This window comes from Bombina bombina, chromosome 8, assembly GCF_027579735.1.
Source record: "Bombina bombina isolate aBomBom1 chromosome 8, aBomBom1.pri, whole genome shotgun sequence".
In the NCBI taxonomy this organism is placed as follows: Eukaryota; Metazoa; Chordata; class Amphibia; order Anura; family Bombinatoridae; genus Bombina; species Bombina bombina.
In genome coordinates, this window is record NC_069506.1 from 219,718,264 (window position 1) to 219,732,255 (window position 13,992).

Genomic DNA, 13,992 nt, shown 5'->3' on the forward strand with positions numbered 1-13,992 from the left:
TAATGCATACATAACGCCAAAGATGTATCATAAGTGGAGCCCTGAGACCTCGGGACTTTGTCCAAAATGCGCACACCCAAACCCCAACATAATCCATATGATATGGCAGTGCCCAAAACTCACAAGATTCTGGAACATGGCACACAAATGGGTAATGAGAGTCACGGGAGAGAGCATAGACCTGAACATTCAAGCAGTAGTATTTCTCCACACACAGTCAAACACAAACAGGCATATGGCGTTTATTCATAATGTCATACTATTTGCCAGAAAGCTCATCTTCAAGAAGTGGTTAGAACCTGAATCACCAACACTCACACACCTTAAACTAGAACTACAACAGCAAATTATCCGTGAACAAGTAGATACACAGGGGGACATCATAAAGCGAACTAAACATTTTCTCAATAAATGGGAACCCTTAATTTGCAGCTTAGACTTAGCACATCAGAGACAAATCCTACACCCACTTAAAAACTCAGAATTTGTTCTCGAAGCCCAGTTAAGAGGCAAATGGAACATCTTTTAAGCTATTGACAAGGGAACAAACCAATGTAGAGACTAAGATGAGAGACGAAACAGAACCCTGGGGGAGCGCCCTGGGAGGGGTTGGGGTGAAAGAGAGTTAGCAGCGGAGCTAGTTGGGGAGGGGGGAGCTTAATGTATTGATTTATGAAAGCTAACAATGAACGAGAGACTCACCCACAATGGAACTGCAATGACTTGCCTATTGTGAAGGACTACAAAACACTAGAGACTCTTGGAAAGACTTGATCTAACTAATATGTTATGCAAAGTATACTGTTACCTGTTTAACTGCCTTCTAAGGGGAAACTAGATACAATAAGTTAGAAGAGGGGTAAGGAGAATAGGTACTTTTTGGAGTAACTATGTTATTAGACATAGAAGAAAATGCAGTGCTGTCCTTGGTAGCAATTTTTGTTATTATGTTTTGCAAATCTAGTTGTACAAACCATTTGTTGCTTTTTTCAGTGCTGAATATATAAATAAATAATTTAAAAAAAAAAAAAAAGGGGTTCTCAGACTAATGTGAGACCCAATATCCCACTCAGAGAGCTGGGAATAGTACACAGGAGTACAAATGTAGTCAGAGTAAATCACCTAGGAGTTTGTCACTAGCATGCCTCAGGTGTTGCTGGGATTCATCCTGCAGCTCTCCTCTTGGCCTTGTTGATGCACTCCTACTCCAGATCCTGTGTAAGTGCATGCTACACAGGATGGGCGCTTGTAATGGAAGTAGGTATCCTGCAGCTTAGTAAGAACGGTGCTGACATTTAAAGGGACAGTAAACACCTTGAAATTAGAAGACATTTCTGTTGTGTTGCTATAGAACAACATATCAGCCAAGTCTTAAAGGGATAGTAAACACTTAACAAAAGCTAGATAGAATGATTCATTCAATGAAAAAGATTAGTCAGTAGTAGTCATGTAGATGTATTTTTTAAAGTTTTCATTAGCTGTTTAAATATTGACAAAATAAATGTAAAGTTAAAGGGGCCGATTTATCAAATGTAGCGAAACTTGCCTGCCAGACATCGCTTTTCTGGTGAAATGCTTGTGCAATGCCGCCCCCTGCACATTCACGGCCAATTGGCGACTAGCTGGGGGTGTCAATCATCCCAATAGTATCTGATCTGGATGATTGCAGTCCGCCACCTCAGAGGTGGCAGACGAGTTAAGGAGCAGCTTCTTAACTCCTGTTTCCAGTGAGCCGTAAGGCTCACGCGGAATAAGCAGCATCTCCTGCTTGATAATTCGGCCCCTTAGTGTTTAAAAAACAATGGGGACTCAGAGCTGCCATGTTGTAACGTAGGTTACCTTCTCTGCTATGGCAAATAGGGGACAGTTATAAATAGGTCACTAGAGTATGCAGCCAATGGCTGTGTGGAATATAATAGTGTTCTGCACTTCCATTTCTAACAGGAACTGAAAGCTCACAATTTCAGAATGGAATTACAGGAAAAGCGGAAAAAATAAATAATGAAAAGTATATTGTAGAGATTTTTTTTTTACATTCTACATTGTTCCATGAGTCCATCAATTGCAAAAACTCTTCTTCTTCGGATGCTTGTCTTTTGATGAGATAAGCACTTAAGTTTGTTAATTTCTAGACAATTTTGGTGATAACACCAATCATATACCAATAAAAATTAACTTTATAACAAAATTGTAAAACACAAACATCATTAACAATATTATATATAGAGCACCACATTTCCAATAAATTATTTAAGATCATAACTAAGTCTTTATAAGGGAGACCCCAGTGAGGTTGTGCTCGTACCTCTATAGTTTACACTGAGATATTAAAATACTGAATAATTGTTGAAATAAGACCAATATTTTAACTAGGGTTCCTCATTTCCTACATCAATTTCTCTAAGATCTATGTTGTCAATGAAAAGAACAACGGAAACTAAACATTGATTTGCAGTCTTGATCTGTTATTCATGCACTGCTTATCTTCCCATGTGTACAAAGCCTCCCAAATAACCAAAAATTCTTCTCTCTTATCTAACAAGTTTGAAGAGATATCAGCGATTTGGTAATATAGCCTAATACTATATGAAAATTTGGAACAGATGATTTTCAAAATTTAGCAATACAGGTTTTGTTTGCTGTACATTCATTTATTTTCGTCTAGATTACAAGTTTTTGTCGGTAATGGTGTGCGGTGCTAACAAGCCTTTTTTTCTTAAGACAACGCTGGTATTACGAGTTTTCTGCAAGCCGGTGTTGGCCTCAGAAAAGTGAGCGTAGAGCAAAATTTAGCTCCACATCTCACTGTAATACCAGCGTTGCTTATGGTAGTGGTAAGCTAGCTGAACATGCTTGTGAACGATTTCCCCATAGGAAACAATGGGGCTGAGCTGGCTGAAAAAAAAACCTAACACCTGCAAAAAAGCAGCATTCAGCTCCTAATGCAGCCCCATTGTTTCCTATGGGGAAAGAAAATTTATGTCTACACCTAACACCCTAACATGAACCCCGAGTCTAAACACCCCTAATCTTACACTTATTAACCCCTAATCTGCCGACCCCGACATCGTCGCCACCTGCATTTTATTATTAACCCCTAATCTGCCGCTCCGGACACCGCCGCCACCTACATTATCCCTATGAACCCCTAATCTTACACTTATTAACCCCTAATCTGCCGCCCCCAACATTGTCACCACCTGCATAATATTAACCCCTAATCCCCCCTATTATTAACCCCTAACCCCTATTTAATAGCTACCTAGTTAAAATAAGTACAAATTTACCTGTAAAATAAACCGTAACCTAAGTTACAATTACACCTAACACTACACTATAATTAAATTAATTACCTAAACTACCTACAATTAATTACAATTAAATTAAATAAACTAAATTATGAAAAAAAAAACACTAAATTACAGAAAATAAAAAAGAAATTGCAATTTTTTAAACTAATTACACCTAATCTAATCCCCCTAATAAAATAAAAAAGCCCCCCCCCAAATTCCCTACCCTATACTAAATTACAAATAGCCCTTAAAAGGGCTTTTTGCGGGGCATTGCCCCAAAGTAATCAGCTCTTTTACCTGTAAAAAAAAAAAATACAATACCCCCCAACATTAAAACCCACCACCCACACACCCAACCATACTCTAAAACCCACCCAATCCCCCCTTAATAAAACCTAACACTACCCCCTTGAAGATCATCCTACCTTGAGCCGTCTTGACCCAGCCGGGCACAAGTGGACCTCCAGACCAGCATAAGTCTTCATCGTCTACTTGTAACACAGCTGCCTTGAATCAAATCATTCCAACCCTAATTTTACTACTATATACAACTGAGAGCTGGCTCTGAGGCCTTGGCTCTGAAATTCAAAGTGGCTCTGAATTATAAGTGGCCTAGTTAAGAAATGGAGTTTAGAAACTGGATGGGGAAACTGCAGACCCCACTAACAGGTAATCCTCACTAACTGTACACCTGCACAATGCTCTCTATGTCCTTTCTGATCTTTCTGTCTGCCATCTTCCTAAAACTCACTGCATGCCCTTATAACATCAATAATCCCCACACTATCCTTATCTCTCCCTCCCTCCTCTCATCCCCTATGCTGTCCTCTCATGAACTACTCTGTTTCCTTAGCAATACTTCCCCATCTTACTCTCCTGTGTCTAGTCATACCCGCTCCTACAAGTCTCACTCTCACCTTCTGTCACTCTCACTGCTACTACTGCTTGCTTCTGGTGACATCTCTACTAACCCTGGCCCTGCAGCAATCACCACACTCATACACTCTCGCTCAGTCCACCACAATACAAACTCAAGGTCACGTGATCCCAACAATCTCATCTCCATTAACCCACAGCGCTTATCCCCTCTCTTTTCTTGTGCCCTCTGGAATGCACGCTCTGTCTGTAACAAACTTACAACTGTCCACGACCTGTTTGTTTCTAACGCTTTCAATCTTCTAGCAATTACTGAAACCTGGCTTTCTTCCTCTGACACTGCTTCCATTGCTGCTCTAACGCATGGCGGTCTCCACCTAGGCCAGGTGAGAAAATGGTGGTGGTGTTGGAATCTTACTGTCCCCTTCCTGCTCCTATCAGCACCTCCATTCTCATCCATCTCTCTCCTTCTCCTCCTTTGAAGTCCATTGCATCCGCATTTTCTCCCCCTCTCCCTCAAGGTGGCAGTTATCTATCGCCCCCCTGGACCAACCTTCCAATTCCTCGACAACTTTGCTGCCTGGCTTTCTCACTTTCTCTCTACAAATACACCTGCTCTCATTTTAGGGGACTTCAACATCCCCATGGATAACCCATCTACCCCTGCTGCCTCTAAACTTCTCTCACTCACAAACTCCTTTAGTCTTTCACAATCCACCCTACTCACCGTGATGGACACTCTCTTGATCTGGTATTCTCCTACCTCTGCTCCCCTTCTGATGTCACCTGTCGCCCATTTCCCATCTCAGACCACCATCTGCTCAGCTATAATCTCAATGTACAGGCTAAACCTATTTCTACCCCCCGCCTCCGCACCTGTAGAAATCTGCACACTGTGGATCCTCTCCAACTTTCTAACCTTATTCAAAAACGCCTTCCCCACACTTCCACGGTATCCTGCGCTGACCTTGCTACAAACCACTATAACAATACTTTCTCCTCTGCACTCGACGCCCTTGCTCCTAAACAAATATGCAAAACCCCACGTCGTCGGCTCCAGCCCTGGCACTCTCAGCAAACATGATATCTACAAAAATGCTCCCATGCTGCTGAATGTGCCTGGAGGAAATCCCGCTCTGAACACGATTTCCTACACTATAAGTTCATTCTTTATTCTTACCCCTCTGCCCTTCACTTAGCCAAGCAAAACTACTTCTCTTCTCTCATATCTTCTCACTCCTCAAACCCTAAACGTCTCTTCTCCACTTTCAACACTCTCCTCTATCCACCTGCACCACCCCCCTCATCTGACTTTAGTGCTCAAGACTTGGCAGATTACTTTTTCAACAAAACACTTACCATCAGAAGCAACATCCCACCACAAGACTGCAACCTTTCATCTCCGCCCCCGGTCACCCCCTCCAACACTCTCAGTACCTTCCCCCCAACCACTGAGAATGAAGTGAGTTCCCTAATATCTTCCTCACACCTCACTACATGCCCCCTTGACCCTATCCCTTCACATCTAATACCCTCTCTGTCCTCTACCCTCACCCCAGCTCTTACTCACATATTCAACCGATCCCTTACTACTGGTTCATTTCCATCATCCTTCAAACATGCAAAGGTCACCCCCATCCTCAAAAAACCCTCCCTCGACCCCAATTCTCCTGCAAACTACCGCCCCATATCACTACTTCCGCTAGCTTCTAAAGTCCTGGAAAAACTAGTTTTCGATCGCCTAACACACTTGCTATCCTCCAACTCATTGCTTGACCCCCTGCAATCTGGCTTCCGTCCCCAACACTCAACTGAGACTGCCCTCACCAAGGTTACTAATGATCTTCTTTCTGCTAAAAACAATGGCCACTATTCTATATTTATCTTACTTGACCTATCTGCTGCCTTTGACACTGTTGACCATCCCCTCCTCCTACGGACTCTCAGCTCCCTTGGGCTCTGTGACATTGCCCTCTCCTGGATCCACTCTTATCTCTCTAATAGGTCCTTTTCTGTCTTATTTGCTGGTGACTCATCCTCTCCACTGCCTCTGTCTGTTGGAGTACCTCAAGGCTCTGTTCTAGGCCCTCTACTCTTCTCTATTTATACTTCCTCACTGGGTAAACTTATTAGTAGCTATGGCTTCAACTATCACCTCTATGCTGATGATACTCAGATTTACCTATCCACCCCTGCACTCTCTCCTTCTGTCCTTTCCCACATCAGCGGCTGCTTATCTGGCATTTCTTCCTGGATGGCCTCTCACCACCTAAAAATCAACATGTCCAAGACTGAGCTTCTTCTATTCCCCCCAACTAATTCTACTCCAGTTTCTAACTTTACTATCACTATCTCTCCATCACCCCAAGTCCGCTGCCTTGGAGTTACACTCGACTCCAATCTGTCCTTCATACCCCACATCCAATCGCTCTCTTCATCCTGTCGCAACCACCTACGCAATATCTCCATATTTCGTCCTTTTCTGAGTGCTGAAACTACTAAACGGCTAATCTATTCCCTAGTAATTTCCCAGCTTGACTACTGTAACAACCTACTAACTGGCCTTCCTCTCTCCCGCCGCTCTGTATCTGCCGCATCCCTCAGTGAGTCCCTTCACTGGCTCCCCATTCACCGCAGAATTAAATTCAAAATTCTCACTTTGACCTACAAAGCCCTTACCAATGCAGCCCCCCCATACCTATCCTCACTCATCAACAAATATACTCCAGCCCGTTCCCTAAAATCCAACAACGATCTACTCCTTGCCTCTTCTACCATCACCTCCTCTCATGCTAGACTACAGGACTTCTCTCTTGTGGCACCAACCCTCTGGAACGCACTTCCTCGTGCTGTCAGACTTTCCCCCAACCTCTCCTCCTTTAAACGCTCCCTAAAGACCTTCTTGTTAAGGGAAGCCTATAACCAAATCAGTAACTAATGAATTCCACTTGCCTAATAGTTGCCCTCATCTAACTTCACACTAACATCATTCCCACCTTTGCAGTCCCCACCTCCTGTTTCTCACCCTCCTACCCATTTAGATTGTAAGTTCCCACGGGAACAGGGCTCCCAATTCCTCCTGTATTTGTTTGTTAAATTTTGTCTGGTGTCTCATATTGTACTGTCCTTTTATCTTTGTTACCTATGAACAGCGCTGCAGAATCTGTTGGCGCTTTATAAATAAAGAATAATAATAATCCGATCCGGTCAGAAGAGGACATCCAGACGGGTAGAAGGTTCCTTTAAGTGACATCATCCAAGATGGCGTCCCTTCAATTCTGATTGGCTGATAGAATCCTATCAGCCAATCGGAATTAAGGTAGGATGCAATCAGCAAATAGGATTGATCTCGCATTCTATTGGATGTTCCAATCAGCCAATAGAATGCAAGCTCAAACCTGTTAGGGTTAGACTTAGGTTTAGGGGTTAATACATTTAATATAGTAGCGGCGACGTTGTGGGCGGCAGATTAGGGGTTAATAAATGTCGGTAGGTGTCGGCGATGTTAGGGACGGCAGATTAGGGGTTAATAAAATTTAACTAGTGTTTGCGAGGAGGTTTAAATTAAATATTTGTCACTTTTATAGAACTCACAATATTAAGAAGGCGTACACAAAATGTTTTCTCTGGAAACACAAATTTCACACAATTGTTCCTATAATATTATTATAATCTTTTTTTATTTATTATTTTTATTGAGGAACTTATGAAGGCCTACAGATATATGGTAAACCTACAGGTATCAGTGTTACATACTTTGCCATAGTAACATAGATTATTAGATTAAAAGGTATCACAATTTTTCTCATATTTTCCTGTTTCCCCCCCCCCCCTTTACTGAATAATATAGGTCACTCTTGGACTTGTAATGCTGTGAGGTGGTATATATCCTGGGGTTAACTTTAAGTGACATCATCCAAGATGGCGTCTTCAATTCTGATTGACTGATAGAATCCTATCAGCCAATCGGAATTAAGGTAGGAAAAATCCTATTGGCTGATGCAATCAGCAAATAGGATTGATCTCGCATTCTATTGGATGTTCCAATCAGCCAATAGAATGCAAGCTCAAACCTATTAGGGTTAGGGTTAGACTTAGGTTTAGGGGTTAATACATTTAATATAGTAGCGGCGACGTTGTGGTCGGCAGATTAGGGGTTAATAAATGTAGGTAGGTGTCGGCAATGTTAGGGACGGCAGATTAGGGGTTAATAAAATTTAACTAGTGTTTGCGAGGCGGGAGTGTGGCGGTTTAGGGGTTAATATATTTATTAGAGTGGCGGCGATGTCCGGTCGGCAGATTAGGGGTTAAATAATTTTATTATAATGTTTGCAATGTGGGGGGCCTCGGTTTAGGGGTTAATAGGTAGTTTATGGGTGTTAGTGTACTTTCTTTCATGTAATTAGCAAGAGTCCATGAGCTAGTGACGTATGGGATATACATTCCTACCAGGAGGGGCAAAGTTTCCCAAACCTCAAAATGCCTATTAATACACCCCTCACCACACCCACAAATCAGTTTTACAAACTTTGCCTCCCGTGGAGGTGGTGAAGTAAGTTTGTGCTAGATTCTACGTTGATATGCGCTTCGCAGCAGGCTGGAGCCCGGTTTTCCTCTCAGTGTGCAGTGAATGTCAGAGGGATGTGAAGAGAGTATTGCCTATTTGAATTCAATGGTCTCCTTCTACGGGATCTATTTCATATGTTCTCTGTTATCGGTCGTAGAGATTCATCTCTTACCTCCCTTTTCAGATCGACGATATACTCTTATATACCATTACCTCTACTGATTCTCGTTTCAGTACTGGTTTGGCTTTCTACTACATGTAGATGTGTGTCCTGGGGTAAGTAAGTCTTATTTTTTGTGACACTCTAAGCTATGGTTGGGCACTTTTATATAAAGTTCTAAATATATGTGTTTAAACATTTATTTGCCTTGATTCAGGATGATCAATATTCCTTATTTCAGACAGTCAGTTTCATTATTTGGGATAATGCATATGAATAAATCATTTTTTTCTTACCTTAAAATTGACTTTTTTTCCCTTAAGCTCACGGGGGCTGAAAATGCTTCATTTTATTGCGTCATTCTTGGCGCTGACTTTTTTGGCGCAAAAAATTTCTTTGTCATTTCCGGCGTCATACTTGTCGCCGGAAGTTGTTCGTGTTTGCGTCATTTTTTTGACGTTTTGCACCAAAAATGTCGGTGTCACCGGATGTGGCGTCATTCTTGGCGCCAAAAGCATTTAGGCGCCAATAATGTGGGCGTCTTTTTTGGCGCTAAAAAATGTGGGCGTCATTATTGTCTCCACCTTTTTTTCACATTATTTAAGTCTCATTTTTCATTTGCTTCTGGTTGCTAGAGGCTTGTTCATTGGCATTTTTTCCCATTCCTGAAACTGTCTTTTAAGGAATTTGATAGATTTTGCTTTATATGTTGTTTTTTTCTCTTACATATTGCAAGATGTCTCAGATTGACCCTGGATCAGAAGCTACTTCTGGAAAAACGCTGCCTGATGCTGGTTCTACCAAAGTTAAGTGTATTTGCTGTAAACTTGTGGTAACTGTTCCTCCGGCTGTAGTTTGTGATGAATGTCATGATAAGCTTGCTAATGCAGATAGTATTTCCATTAGTAATATTCCATTACCTGTTGCTGTTCCATCAACATCTAATACTCAGGATGTTCCTGTTAATATAAGAGATTTTGTTTCTAAATCTATTAGGAAGGCTATGTCTGTTATTCCTCCTTCCAGTAAACGTATAAGGTCTTTTAAAACTTCACATTTTTCAGATGAATTTTTAAATGAACATCATCATTCTGATTTGTCTGTTTCTGATGAGGATTTTTCTGGTTCAGAGGATTCTGTCTCAGATATTGACACTGATAAATCTTCATATTTATTTAAAATGGAATTTATTCGTTCTTTACTTAAAGAAGTTTTAATCGCATTAGAGATGGAGGAATCTAGTCCTCTTGATACTAAATCTACTAAGCGTTTAAATTCGGTTTTTAAACCTCCTACAGTTATTCCGGAAGTTTTTCCTGTCCCTGATGCTATTTCTTAAGTAATTTCTAGGGAATGGAATAATCTGGGTAATTCATTTACTCCTTCTAAAAGGTTTAAGAAATTGTATCCTGTGCCATCTGACAGATTAGAGTTTTGGGACAAAATCCCTAAAGTTGATGGGGCTATCTCTACTCTCGCTTAACGTACTACTATTCCTACGGCAGATAGCACTTCCTTTAAGGATCCTTTAGATAGGAAGATTGAATCTTTTCTAAGGAAAGCTTATTTATGTTCAGGTAATCTTCTTAGGCCTGCTATTTCTTTGGCTGATGTTGCGGCAGCTTCCACTTTTTGGTTGGAGGCTTTGGCACAACAAGTGTCAGATCATAATACTCATAGCATTGTTAAACTTCTTCAACATGCTAATAACTTTATTTGTGATGCCATCTTTGATATCATTAGAGTTGATGTCAGGTATATGTCTTTAGCTATTTTAGCTAGAAGAGCTTTATGGCTTAAAACTTGGAATGCAGATATGTCTTCTAAGTCAACTTTGCTTTCCCTTTCTTTCCAAGGTAATAAATTGTTTGGTTCCCAGTTGGATTCTATTATTTCAACTGTTACTGGGGGGAAAGGAACTTTTTTACCTCAGGATAAAAAATCTAAAGGTAAATATAGGGCTGCTAATCGTTTTCGTTCCTTTCGTCAGAATAAGGAACAGAAGCCTGATCCTTCCCCTAAAGGAACGGTTTCTGTTTGGAAACCATCTCCAGTCTGGAATAAATCCAAGCCTTTCAGAAAGCCAAAGCCAGCTCCCAAGTCCACATGAAGGTGCGGCCCTCATTCCAGCACAGCTGGTAGGGGGCAGATTATGATTTTTCAAAGAAATTTGGATCAATTCGATTCACAGTCTTTGGATTCAGAACATTGTTTCACAAGGGTACAGAATAGGTTTCAAGGTAAGGCCTCCTGCAAGAAGATTTTTTCTTTCTCACATTCCAATAAACCCAGTGAAGGCTCAAGCTTTTCTGAAATGTGTTTCAGATCTAGAGTTGGCTGGAGTAATTGTGCCAGTTCCAGTTCTGGAACAGGGTCTGGGGTTTTACTCAAATCTATTCATTGTACCAAAGAAGGAGAATTCCTTCAGACCAGTTCTGGATTTAAAAATATTGAATCGTTATGTAAGGATACCAACATTCAAAATGGTAACTATAAGGACTATTCTGCATTTTGTTCAGCAAGGGCATTATATGTCCACAATAGATTTACAGGATGCATATCTGCATATTCCGATTCATCCAGATCACTTTCAGTTTCTGAGATTCTCTTTTCTAGACAAGCATTACCAGTTTGTGGCTCTGCCGTTCGGCCTAGCAACAGCTCCAAGGATTTTTTCAAAGGTTCTCGGTGCCCTTCTATCTGTAATCAGAGAACAGGGTATTGTGGTATTTCCTTATTTGGACGATATCTTGGTACTTGCTCAGTCTTCACATTTAGCAGAATTTCATACAAATCGACTTGTGTCGTTTCTTCAAGAACATGGTTGGAGGATCAATGGTTGGAGGATCAATTTACCAAAGAGTTCATTGATTCCTCAGACAAGGGTAACCTTTTTAGGTTTCCAAATAGATTCAGTGTCCATGACTTTGTCTCTGACGGACAAGAGACGTCTGAAATTGGTTTCAGCTTGTCGAAACCTTCAGTCTCAATCATTCCCTTCAGTAGCCTTATGCATGGAAATTCTAGGTCTTATGACTGCTGCATCGGACGCGATCCCCTTTGCTCGTTTTCACATGCGACCTCTTCAGCTTTGTATGCTGAACCAGTGGTGCAGGGATTATACAAAGATATCACAGTTAATATCTTTAAATCCGATTGTACGACATTCTCTGACGTGGTGGACAGATCACCATCGTTTAGTTCAAGGGGCTTCATTTGTTCTTCCAACCTGGTCTGTGATCTCAACAGATGCGAGTCTGACAGGTTGGAGAGCTGTATGGGGATCTCTGACAGCGCAGGGGGTTTGGGAATCTCAGGAGGCGAGATTACCAATCAACATTTTGGAACTCCGTGCGATTTTCAGAGCCCTTCAGTCGTGGCCTCTTCTGAAGAGAGAATCGTTCATTTGTTTTCAGACGGACAATGTCACAACCGTGGCATATGTCAATCATCAAGGGGGGACTCACAGTCCTCTGGCTATGAAAGAAGTATCTCGGATACTTGTATGGGCGGAATCCAGCTCCTGTCTAATTTCTGCGGTTCACATCCCAGGTATAGACAATTGGGAAGCGGATTATCTCAGTCGCCAGACGTTACATCCGGGCGAATGGTCTCTTCACCCAGAGGTATTTCTTCAGATTGTTCAAATCTGGGGACTTCCAGAAATAGATCTGATGGCCTCTCATCTAAACAAGAAACTTCCCAGGTATCTGTCCAGATCCAGGGATCCTCAGGCGGAGGCAGTGGATGCATTGTCACTTCCTTGGAAGTATCATCCGGCCTATATCTTTCCGCCTCTAGTTCTTCTTCCAAGAGTGATCTCCAAGATTCTAAAAGAGCGTTCGTTTTTTCTGCTGGTGGCTCCAGCATGGCCTCACAGGTTTTGGTATGCGGATCTTGTTCGGATGGCTACTTGCCAACCTTGGACTCTTCCGTTAAGACCAGACCTTCTTTCTTAAGGTCCTTTTTTCCATCAGGATCTCAAATCATTAAATTTGAAGGTATGGAGATTGAACGCTTGATTCTCAGTCATAGAGGTTTCTCTGACTCTGTAATTAATACTATGTTACAGGCTCGTAAATCTGTGTCTAGGAAGATATATTATCAAGTCTGGAAGACTTACATTTCTTGGTGTTCTTCTCATCAATTTTCCTGGCATTCTTTTAGAATTCCTAGAATTTTACAGTTTCTTCAGGATGGTCTGGATAAAGGTTTGTCTGCAAGTTCCTTGAAAGGACAAATTTCTGCTCTTTCTGTGCTGTTTCACAGAAAGATTGCTAATCTTCCTGATATTCATTGTTTTGTACAGGCTTTGGTTCGTATAAAACCTGTCATTAAGTCAATCTCTCCTCCTTGGAGTTTGAATTTGGTTCTGGGGGCTTTACAAGCTCCTCCGTTTGAACCTATACATTCTCTGGATATTAAATTACTTTCTTGGCCATCTCTTCTGCTAGAAGAGTTTCTGAGTTATCTGCTCTTTCTTGTGAATCTCCTTTTCTGATTTTTCATCAGGATAAGGCGGTGTTGCGGACTTCATTTAAATTTTTACCTAAAGTTGTGAATTCTAACAACATTAGTAGAGAAATTGTGGTTCCTTCATTGTGTCCTAATCCTAAGAATTCTAAGGAAAGATCGTTACATTCTTTGGATGTAGTTAGAGCTTTGAAATATTATGTTGAAGCTACTAAAGATTTCCGAAAGACTTCTAGTCTGTTATCTTTTCCGGTTCCAGGAAAGGTCAGAAGGCCTCTGCCATTTCTTTGGCGTCTTGGTTAAAGTCTTTGATTCATCATGCTTATGTCGAGTCGGGTAAAACTCCGCCTCAAAGAATTACAGCTCATTCTACTAGGTCAGTTTCTACTTCCTGGGCGTTTAGGAATGAAGCTTCGGTTGATCAGATTTGCAAAGCAGCAACTTGGTCTTCTTTGCATACTTTTACTAAATTCTACCATTTTGATGTGTTTTCTTCTTCTGAAGCAGTTTTTGGTAGAAAAGTACTTCAGGCAGCTGTTTCAGTTTGATTCTTCTGCTTATAATTTCAGTTTTTTTCATTATAAGATTAAAACTTTATTTTGGAGTGTGGATTATTTTTCAGC